A 10800-nucleotide genomic window follows, 5' to 3' on the forward strand; every position below is an offset into this window, starting at 1 on the left:
AGTAGAAGTCACGGAGAGCGGGAGTGAGTCCCGACCGTGCCTCCGGTAAGATGAGGCCATGACTTACAAAAGAGAGTTAGTAGAAAAGAGTTATGAGAACGAGAAAATAGAGAGAAGTATAAGAAAGAGAGTAAATGAGATTTGTAAGGAAAGAATTAGAGAGAGTTACGGGTTAGATAAGTAGGGGATTTACTTACTGAGCATTGTTTTAGTGCTCACCCCGTTGTTTCCTATATTTTGCAGGATCTAGGTGAGGACATAGTCGAATGGACGTCGGCACGCGAAAGGAAGCGGTTGCACTATCCACCATGTTTTTTATCACTTTTGTGTATATATATAGTTTAATGAAAGAAAAATTTTGGGCCCAACTATTTATGTTATCTTCCATGTGTTTTCATTATGTATATTTTATGAGTATATAAGTAGAAAGCAGCTATTACACAATGCTAGTACATAGTCCCCATTCAGGCCCTCTCCGGTTTTCCCTTGATGATGCTAGCATTATTGGAAGTAGAAGGTCTAAGTCAGTTGTATGACTACATTTCAAGAAAGTCATAGTTGATGGCAATGAGAAGGCGAAGTGTAACTATTGTTGTAGACAACTTGTTGGTGGTTCTAAAAACATGACAAAGCATTTGCATGATCATCATAAAATTTGTCCAAGGCAAAAGTACCAAGATATATCACAAATGATAAGTGCGGGGATGCAGAAACAAGATTCAAAAAGGACACTAAGCACTTACAATTTTGGTCAAGAGGCAGGGAGAAAGGACCTTCCTAATATGATTATTCTTCTGGAGTATCCTCTGAGCATGGTTGATCATATGTGGTTTAGAAGATTGTGCAACACTATTTAACCCTTGTTCAAGGTTGTTTCTAGGAGGATTATTAGGAACGACATTAGGAAGATTTATGATGTTGAAAATGAAAAGTCCATGAAATTGTTAAACAAGAATCGAAGTAGAATTGCCATCGCTTCTAATTTGTGGACTGCCTGCAATCAAAACAAAAGATATATGACCATCACAACACACTATGTCGATAATAATTAGGTGTTACAATGTTGACTTGTAAAGTATTATGTTTTTATGTTTTGTTATTCATATTTCTTATACATTTTTTAGCTATATTAATATATTAATTATCTATTTTTTTAAATTGTAGGTTTGTACATGTGATAATCCTATTTTTTACAGTGGTTATGCATCATATTTCAATAGGATTTAGAGTACTTCTCAAGCATTTTGAGCTTAATTGAATAGTAATTCCTTGTATTTATCCATTTTGCAGTCTCATAGGGTATTTGAAGTAAAAATTGTGATTTTAAGCTTTTCAACTTACAAGGGATCCAAAATTTGAAGAATTGAGAAGTTTTGAGGTTAAAGGGAAGTGTTCTTGAAGACTTTTTCAGAAAGAAGACTAAAGAGATGAAGATTCAAGGGATTAAGTCAAGAAATGACATTTGTGGCAAAATTTAAAAAAAGCTTGCGTTCGCCGCGGTGAGAATTTATTCTTGTTGCGGCAAAATGCTACTGGATTGTTGTGGTTTTGGAATTTTTGGGTTTCACCATGGCGAAAATAAATTCTTGCCGCGGCAAAACTACAATTTTAAGGAAAAAATCAAAACACTCCATTTTGGACTGTAGGGTTTTTAACCACAAAAGGAAACACTATATAAAAGATGAAAGAGGAAATTTTGAGGGAGTTCAGCAACTTAGGAGGCAAGGGAACGTGAAGAGAAGAAGAAGGAGCAAAGATTCATCATCTTAGAGAGATTTTCTTCATCCTTTACTCTTGTTTTTCCATGATGAACTCTATTTTACTTTGTTTGTATAGTTTTATTTTCATTTCTATGAGGAACTAATTGTTTATCTAGGGTTTGATGTAGCCTTAATATAATTACTTAATACATATATATGATTTAATATACTCTTTTGTTCTAATTGCATTGATTGAGTGTTTATTTCTATGTTTGTTGCATCTTTGGATAATTGGCCATCATGCAAATGATATGATGTTCATGATGAGACTGAGAAGTGATTAATGATCTTTGCATCTTGTGATAAACACTATAGATTAAGCGAAAACTAGAAATAGACAAATGCGATCTATGTGACCCATATAAAATCCCATCTAGCTTAATAGACTTTTAACTATTAAACTTCAATTTTTAGGTGTGGAAGGTTAATAGGAATGAGTGGGGTAGCATAACTTGAAGAGGAGTGCTAAACGATATAAGGGATTCGGTCTTCAATCAAGAAATTAGGAGTTTGGGTAGAAACATCTATGTATTGGGTAAGAATATCTTGGTGAAATCAAACACTCTAGAGTTTTGAATCATTTGTATTGATATTGGGTCTTGCTTTAAATTCATTATTAACTGTCTATGTTTAGTTAATTTGTAGTTAATTGTCAATATGGCATCTTTCCAATCTTTATTGCTTAAATTAGGACTTGTTCTATATAAACAGGTAATTAATACACTATCCTCGTGGGAACGATACTCTTCATCACCACTTTATTACTAAGGGGCCGTTTGGATCGGGGGTATATAAGATAATAGGGATAATCTTCATTTATTTTTGTAAGATTCCGGTGTTTGGTTTGCAAGTAATAAAATATTACAGTAATCTTTCATTGCAAATAGTGTTTGCGGTTGGTAATGTAGGTATGAATCTTATTACCTTGCTAGAGGGTGTTATTAAAATATTACCGGGGTAATATAATTTTTCTACCCATTTTGCCCTTAATTAAAAACCATTTCAGACACAATTGCCCTCAAATGTCTACCAAATAACAATTAGCCCAACCCCCTACATTTGAGAAATTAGCTAAAACACCCTAGCCACAAAAAAGTTTAAAAGTTAACAAAATACCCCCAGATACCCAAGACCACTGTTAGCCGTGACTCACCACCATAAACTGCTAGCATCAGTCGCCGTAATGGTGCACAACTGACGGGATCTGGCTAGTCGTATGCTAGTAAGGCCTTTTCCGGCCATGGACCATAGATCTCAAAAATGACCAAATCTGGCATTTCTATGGTCGTTTCACAGCTAAAGATGTGGCTGCAAAACAACCACAGATTTGACTATGAAAAGGCTAGATCTTTGGCCGTGATATGGCACGGCCATAGATCTAGTTGTTTTTTTTCTGTCTTTGTTGGCGCACGATCGGCCATATACAACCAGTCATGCGCCATTTCGTTGACTGTCGGTGGTGGTCGGCGATGGTGGCTGGCTGCCGGTAGTGGCTTGGGGTGGGTGGAGGTGATTTTCTCACAAATTAAAGTTTTATACGGTTTGGGTGTTTTAGCAAAATTTCAAATGTTGAGGGTTAAAAGAAATGATTCAAAAAATAATAATAATAAATACTATTATATTAATATTTAAAAAGGATGACAATTAGTAATCTATATAATATACCCACCCATTTATCTTCCCAATCAAACATATTATTCACCAATTTATTCGAACCAACCAAACACATTTTCTAAACATTCCTAGTAATCTTGAAGGTGATCTTTCTTTCTGTTAGTATAATATTCCCCTATAATAAAATATTATATAATCCAAACCCCCCCTTAATGCGACTAGTGCACTTGCTAATATGCATATGAAATCACGCATCAAGTTCTTGGCGCCGTTGCCCGAGATTGTTTGTGTTAATATTGGTAGAATCTAAGAAGTGCTAAATTGAAGTTTTTCATTTCATTTTGTAGCTAAGAGTATAGTTTGTTTAGTCTAAATTTTGAATTCTTTTTGTTTATAGTGCATGCAAAAAGTGAGGAGTCGCAACTTGGTTTCTATTGATCCTGAGATTGAAAGGACAACAAGACGACTCATTAGAGAGCAAAAGTGAAGACAAGAGACACCAATTGTAATTATGGCGAATCATAGAAATCTGAAAGAATTCTCGATCCCAATAGTTGATGGATGTGGTCCAAGCATTACAGACCACCGGTTCAAGCTAACAACTTTAAGATCAAACTAGCGATCATTCAAATGATCCAACAATCAATTTAGTTTATGGGTACCCCATGTGAGGATCCTAATTTGCACATAGCTAACTTTTTGGAGATATGTGATACATTCAAGCACAATGAAGTGACAGATGATTCTATTCAGTTAAGGCTATTTCCATTAAAATTGAGGGATAAAGCTAAAGGATGGCTAATATCCCTATTAGCGAGAACTATCACAACTTGGGATGAGCTAGCACAAAAGTTCCTTGCAAAGTATTTTCCACCAGCTAAATTGACCAAGATGAGAAATGATATCACATCATTTGTTTAGAGCAATAGTGAATCCTTGTATGAAGCATGGGAGAGGCATAAGGAGTTATTGTGAAAATGTCCACACCACGATACCTATTTGGATGCAAGTTCAAACCTTTTATAATGGTTTGGTTCCTAATTTTCAAACCGTGGTTGATGCCACGTCAGGAGGAGCATTAAACGAAAAACCCCAAAAGCTACTCATGAGTTACTTGAAGCATTAGCGAGTAACAGTTATCAATGACCCAGTGGTCGAGCAATGCCTAAAAAGAATATAGGTTTACATGAAGTTGATGCCTTCACCACACTTCCCGCTCAAATTTCAGCTCTTCAGAAACAACTGGGAGGTATGAATGCGAGTTCAATTCAATCTCCTAAACTAACATGTGAATTTTGTGTAGGGTTGTTTTCAAGCTGAGTCGAGTTTTTGGCTAAACGAGCTCGACTCGAAAAAGGGGGGGACGAGTTTGAGTTCAAGCCGAGCCGAATGAGCCGCTGATTTCCTGGCTTAGCTTGAACTTGTTAAATGGGAGAAGGGATTCGAGCTTGGCTCGCAAGCCGGCTTAACAATCCAGTTCAAGCCGGCTTGTGAGCAAGTAGCAAAACAAGCAATTAAAAAAAAAAAAAAACACTGCAAGTTTTAATGCAATTCCACTTTCACCAATTTCAACAGAGAGTCAAAGACATTACACAACACTACAGGTTTTTAATGCAATTCCCCATGTTTTTCAGTTGTCACAGGCACCAATTTCAACTAAGAGTCAGAGACATTACACAATACTACAGGTTTTTCAATTGTCACAGGCCCTTACCCTTGACAGTAAAACAATGGCTTTTACCCCTTGACAGTAAAACAATAGCCTTTACCCCTTGACTGTTAAATGACAACCCTTACCCCTTCACGCCATTACCCATATTCTCATTGGGGAATTTCGGCAAACAGATGGTAGCCCTTACCCCTTCACAAGCCTATCAAGAAAATGCTTCCAAAATGATGAACCCATTTTAACAAATCGACAACACTTTCATCAACAAAATCAACCAACTCCAGCATGAAAGCTAATTTAACATCTACCAACAAAGACATGGTGAACCTGAAGGAAACGTCTTCTGTGGCAACACGGGCGAGATTCCAAGAGGTGGTTATGGCAAAGACAATGGGTAATATTACAATGAGATGTGACAACAAAGGTGGTTGAAAACTTGGGTGAGAGATTGAGAGTTTCCGTTTTAGGTTTTTCGGGAAGAATTGGTCGAAGATCGAGTTTTTGTGAATTTTAAAATTGGGGGATGTTTGTCATTTTTGCAAATTTTTTTATTAAAAATATCATTTTAATCCCCCATAGTTTAAAAAACCCACAAAAATGTCTCTAATTTTTTGAGCTTGAATTAGCTAGCAAGCCTAATGAGCCGAGCACTAATCGAACTCAACTCGTTAGCCTTACACAAATCGAGCCAAGCCGGCTCGATTATAGCCAAGTCGAGCTCTTGAAGAGCTTTAATCGAGCTGAATCGAGCCGACTCGCGAGCGGCTCTATTCGTTTACCACGCCTAATTTTGTGAAAGAAACCATGCAAGTGTGGAATGCCAAGTGGGAAATCTTTTATCATCCTCAACAAATGAACAAGTGAACTACATGGGGAGTTCACAAAGGCTGCAAAACAACCCATACTCCAACACATAATTTGGGATGGAGGAATCACCCTAATCTTTCATGGGGAAATCAAGGAGCACATAGACTGGGAGCTCAATTTCAACAACTGGAAAAGAAACCTAACTTGGAGGAGATGTTTGGGAAGTTTATGCAAGAAACTACCAACTTCATGAATGAGATGAGGACAAATTTTAGAAATCAAAGGGCGTCTATTCAGAATTTGGAGACTCAAGTTGGACAATTATTGGAACAATTGAGTAAAAAATTTCAAGGTTCATTGCCTAGTGTAATAGTCACAAATTCAAAAGAACAAGTCAATGCGATAACCTTAAGGAGTGGCATAATTTTGAGTTAATCTCAACAAAAAGAAGCGGTTCAAGTTGAAGACAAAGTCATGGAACAAGCTAATGAAGAGAGGGCACCAATGAGAAAGAAGGAAGAGAAGTCATTGCATCCGAAGATTCCACCGAAACCTACCTATCATACTTCACCAGTTCCATTTCCTCAACAATTGAAGAAACAAAATCAGGATAAGAGTTTTCTTAAATTCCTTGATGTTTTTAAGAAACTTCATATTAATATTCCTTTTGAGAATGTATTGCAACAAAGCCAATGCTATGCTAAATTCATGAAGGAAATCTTGTCAAACAAGAGGAAACTGGAGGAAGATGAAATGGTAATGCTCATGGAGGAATGCAGCGCAATACTCCAAAAGAAATTGCCACAAAAACTCAAAGATCCAAGGAGTTTTACTATTCCCTAAACTATAGGAAGTATTCAATTTGATAAAGTTTTATGTGATTTGGGAGCAAGTGTTAATCTCACACCTCTCTCTGTTTTTAGGATGCTTACGATTGGTGAACCTATAATGATGTGTTTGTAGTTGGCAGATAGATAGATAGATTAAATATCTATGTGGGATTGTTGAGCATGTCTTGGTAAAAGTAGATAATTTCATCTTCCCAGTAGATTTTGTAGTGCTAGATATAGAGAATGATAAGGAAATTCCTTTTATCTTAGAAAGATCATTCCTTGCTATCGGAAGGATGTTGATTGATGTTCAACAAAGAAAGCTTATTATGAGGGTACAAGATGAGGAAGTCACATTTAGTATGTCCAAGGATATGAAGAGTCTTTTAGAGTTGAATTCTTGTTTTAAGGTTGACATTGTGGATCCAAGGGAGATTAAGGATAAAAATCCTAAGTTGGAAATGGATGCAATACACTTAAGTGAATTAGGTGTATTTGTAAGTAATTCACAATCGATACCGGAGGACAAGTCTCATCATGAGCTGATTTGGTCAAATTCTCATCACAACTTTACACATGAGAGGTGTAAATTTCAAAAGAGTGTCTATGGGAAAGCCCAATTCTTGAAGGGAAAGACCAAGAAATGGCAATGGGTAGCTAAGCATCCCCTAAGGATACATGTGATGAAAATTATCTTTTCATGAAGCCTTGGGTGAAAGAAAATGGTTGGGTTGTGATTCACCTATATTGTTCGAATTGACAAAGGACATGGGAAAAGTCGAGCTACTGACTCTAACTAAAGCGCTTCTTGGGAGACAACCCAAGTGTTTTTCTTTTTAATTATGTTTTTAAATGTTTTTGAGTGCTTGTTAGGTTAATAATCTGTGTTTTAAATTGTGGTTTTAGGAAAGGAATTGAAGGAGCTGAAAAGAGTGCAATTGGAAAATTTCCAATTTTGTCGTGGCAAAAATTTTTCTTGCCGTTGCCAAAATCGTTCTGTCCAAATAAGCGAAATGAATTATAGATTCGCTGCGGCGAAAAAAATTCTTGCCTCGGGGAAACTAGGAAATTGTTCATCACTTAAGTGAATTTTCATATTCAATTACGAAGAATAAAAAAAAAGTTATGAAAAATATGATAAAATTTAAGCATATCAAATATTTCTGGTATTGTTTGTTGTTCAAGTTACTAGTCATGAAAGATTGTATTGGATCCATGACTTTAGATGTAGAAAGAATTTTTAGTCTTATACATACTATCCAAAAAGGTGTCAATGTTGTACAAGAGAGTGTAGAAACATTCCAAACAATGAAAGTGGTTTATGTAGTGATTTTCAAAACAACCTCATATGCCTTATAATTCCATAGAATGAGAAACTAGTAAGTGATAAGCCAAAGAAAGAAGGCTTGAAACTACCCAATTATCTCCAATTGAATCTAAATAGGTTGTTGATGAAGTAGAAGTTAAAGTGGAAGATAAATTGGAAGTTCATGTTAAAGTTGAAGCCAAATACGATGATATGGAAGAATGTTTTGAGATTAAAGTTGAAGCAAGAGCAAAGCGATTTCAAATCTCTCATGGATTGTTTCATTTGGGATTCATTTATGAGTTGTTTTAGATTGGGATCAATTTATATATGAGTTGGAAAACCCTCATATAGGTTCTAGATTGATAATTTTTCAGATATTAGATTATAAGATTAATAGTCTCTTTTGACTATGCTTATACATGGAGGATTAATGCCTAATCTAAGACCTATTTTTCAAAGTTTGTTTAAGACAATAAATCAGTTAAAAAAAAAAATTATATTTAGAATTAAAGTTTGAATTTCAGGAAATTTGTTTTTGTGTATAAAAGAAGGCATTTTGTTGTCAATTTTTTTTTATTACATAAAAATACTAAAAATTATGGGAGTTGATTGTGTTACACTAAGACTTATGTATTTATTGGGATGAACCATGACATTTTTCCTAAATTGTATTTATTGACAAATATTTTTTACAATCAAATTTTGTACTTAAATATATACTTGAGAAGCTTTTGAATGCAAGTGACTTCACCTTCGTATGATATTTGTTTTTTCATATGTTGATCCTTAAATTTTGAATTGTGTTTGTCAAAATTATAATGGTAAGTGTTTTGCCTAATTTCTTGGCAGTCAGATTTGTGCCATGTGCCCTCAAGGTGTGTCGAAGGTTGATGGCATGGATCCTTCCACGTGCCATCTCATCAGCGCTTGTCTTCTCTCACAAGATGATTACTATCAAAAGATTGGGTTAAGCTGTCATTAGCATGGCCCAGCCTGTCACAAACATGAAGATTACTAACTTAGATCCTAATTAAGGGGGTTATGCTTGTAAGCAACCCTGTAACACCTACTGTCAACCACTGTTAGACGAGTCGAGTATAGATAAAAGGAGTCCACGACCTCCATTCCAAGGATTCCAGTATTATTAAAGTCCAAGAGAAAAATACATTAATCTATTTTAGAAAGTGTTTAGAGAGAATAGGCCACGAGAGCCGAATGTCCTTCATTTATCTCGCAGACTTCCCTTTGTAACCTTATTTGACCCTATAACACTCCTCAATAATAGCATAATAGTGGATGTATGTTTGGTTTCTATATTGTCGAATCACCAAAAAATCTCTTTTGTTCTTTACTTTATTACGTCATTTTTAGCGACCTTGCTGGTTATTAGTAACCACGCGTACATCTTACCTAGTTCCTTCTGAGGCCAATTGGGTATCTCTGGTTGGTACAAAACATCGCATCAATCGTAAGAATTATAAGTTATATAACAAAATCCTTTTGAAGAGGTTTTCGAATTCAATATGATTTGATATTTTTACTAAGAAACTATGATCGTGCATTTGAAGCATGTCAAATTTGTGAATTTTGGGATTAGAATGAATTTAATAAAAACTTGTTAAGAACGACTACTCAATGTTAGTTTTGAAAGCAGTGAAATAGTAACTACAATTCGGAATGACATTATAAGAGATTACGACCCTATTTATTTAGATGAAGAACAAGGGTTCTTAACAACTTAATATATGTTATAGGTTATTGTTGATAAAGAAGAGAATTTTGATCGACCTTGGTGGGATCAGAATGGATGTGTGCGTGATTACGGATAATCAGCAATAGGAAAATATTGAATGCAATAAAGTAAATGACAATGAGAATTTTTAAAGTGGTTCGGCGAGGTAAACACTTGAGCCTATGGCCACTGTGTTTTCTATTTGCTGTGAGAGCTTGCAATGAGAATTCTATGGGAATGTCGTAACCCCTTTTTCATCATTTAAGGGGGTTTATATACAAGGTTTGTACAAAAGAAAAACAAAAATAAAGGGATTATAATTTATCTAAACTATAATTCTGATATTCATGCAATTGAGCGTTGTGATTGCGCAGAGATTATTGTTGATCTAGTCATTTCTGCAATATCTGGGATCTGAAGTTATCTAGGAATTGATTGAATGATCATTCGTGTTGTTCGCGACTAGCTTGTGCTGGGTCGAGCTATATGTTGACGAGCTTATGTTGAGTCGGACTAATCTTGGATCAAGATACATCCTTGCGGTAGCCCGAGGCTGGCGAAAAAATCACACACAACATTGCCCCCTAGTGTTTGATGCTCGTTTCGAGCTTTGAAGACTATTGCTCGATTTGATACCAAGCTCGGCATCAACAACAGGTCTCCCGATAGAGGTTCGATCGAGCTCCTAGGGTCGACCTCATGTCTGGTTGACGTGCTTCACACTTGTTTACTTCCCACGATACTTGCCAAACTTAGAGTATGAAAAGTTAAGGCAAATACATAATTTCTAAGTGGTCATATCACATTAAATGTGGCAGCCTTTGTCAGTCATATTTTGTCATGCGTGGGCGACTATAGCTGTCCACATGCGAAGTCGAGGAGACGTTCAGCGACAGTTGTCCGCGTAACAATTTGACAATTCGTTAGCCCTTGCGGATGGATGACGTGTAGCCACGTCTAAGGGTCGAGATTGCTCGACGAATGAAAGGTCAAGATTCACTATAGATCAACGGCTATGATAAAACCTTACCATTTCGTCTTCCATGCAAACCACTATAAAAGGTGGTGAAGTCATCAGA

At 36.0% G+C, this 10800-nt stretch overlaps 1 non-coding gene across 1 annotated transcript; it reads right to left on the reverse strand.

The window, feature by feature from the left end:
• Nucleotides 1-4262: 4262 nt before the first annotated feature.
• LOC116113636 lies at nt 4263-4369 on the reverse strand. The gene has a single exon (XR_004125453.1). It is a non-coding gene; the product is annotated as a small nucleolar RNA R71 (small nucleolar RNA).
• Nucleotides 4370-10800: the final 6431 nt, after the last annotated feature.

The sequence above is a fragment of the Pistacia vera genome, unplaced genomic scaffold (genome assembly GCF_008641045.1).
Source record: "Pistacia vera cultivar Batoury unplaced genomic scaffold, PisVer_v2 Contig686, whole genome shotgun sequence".
Taxonomy (NCBI): Eukaryota; Viridiplantae; Streptophyta; class Magnoliopsida; order Sapindales; family Anacardiaceae; genus Pistacia; species Pistacia vera.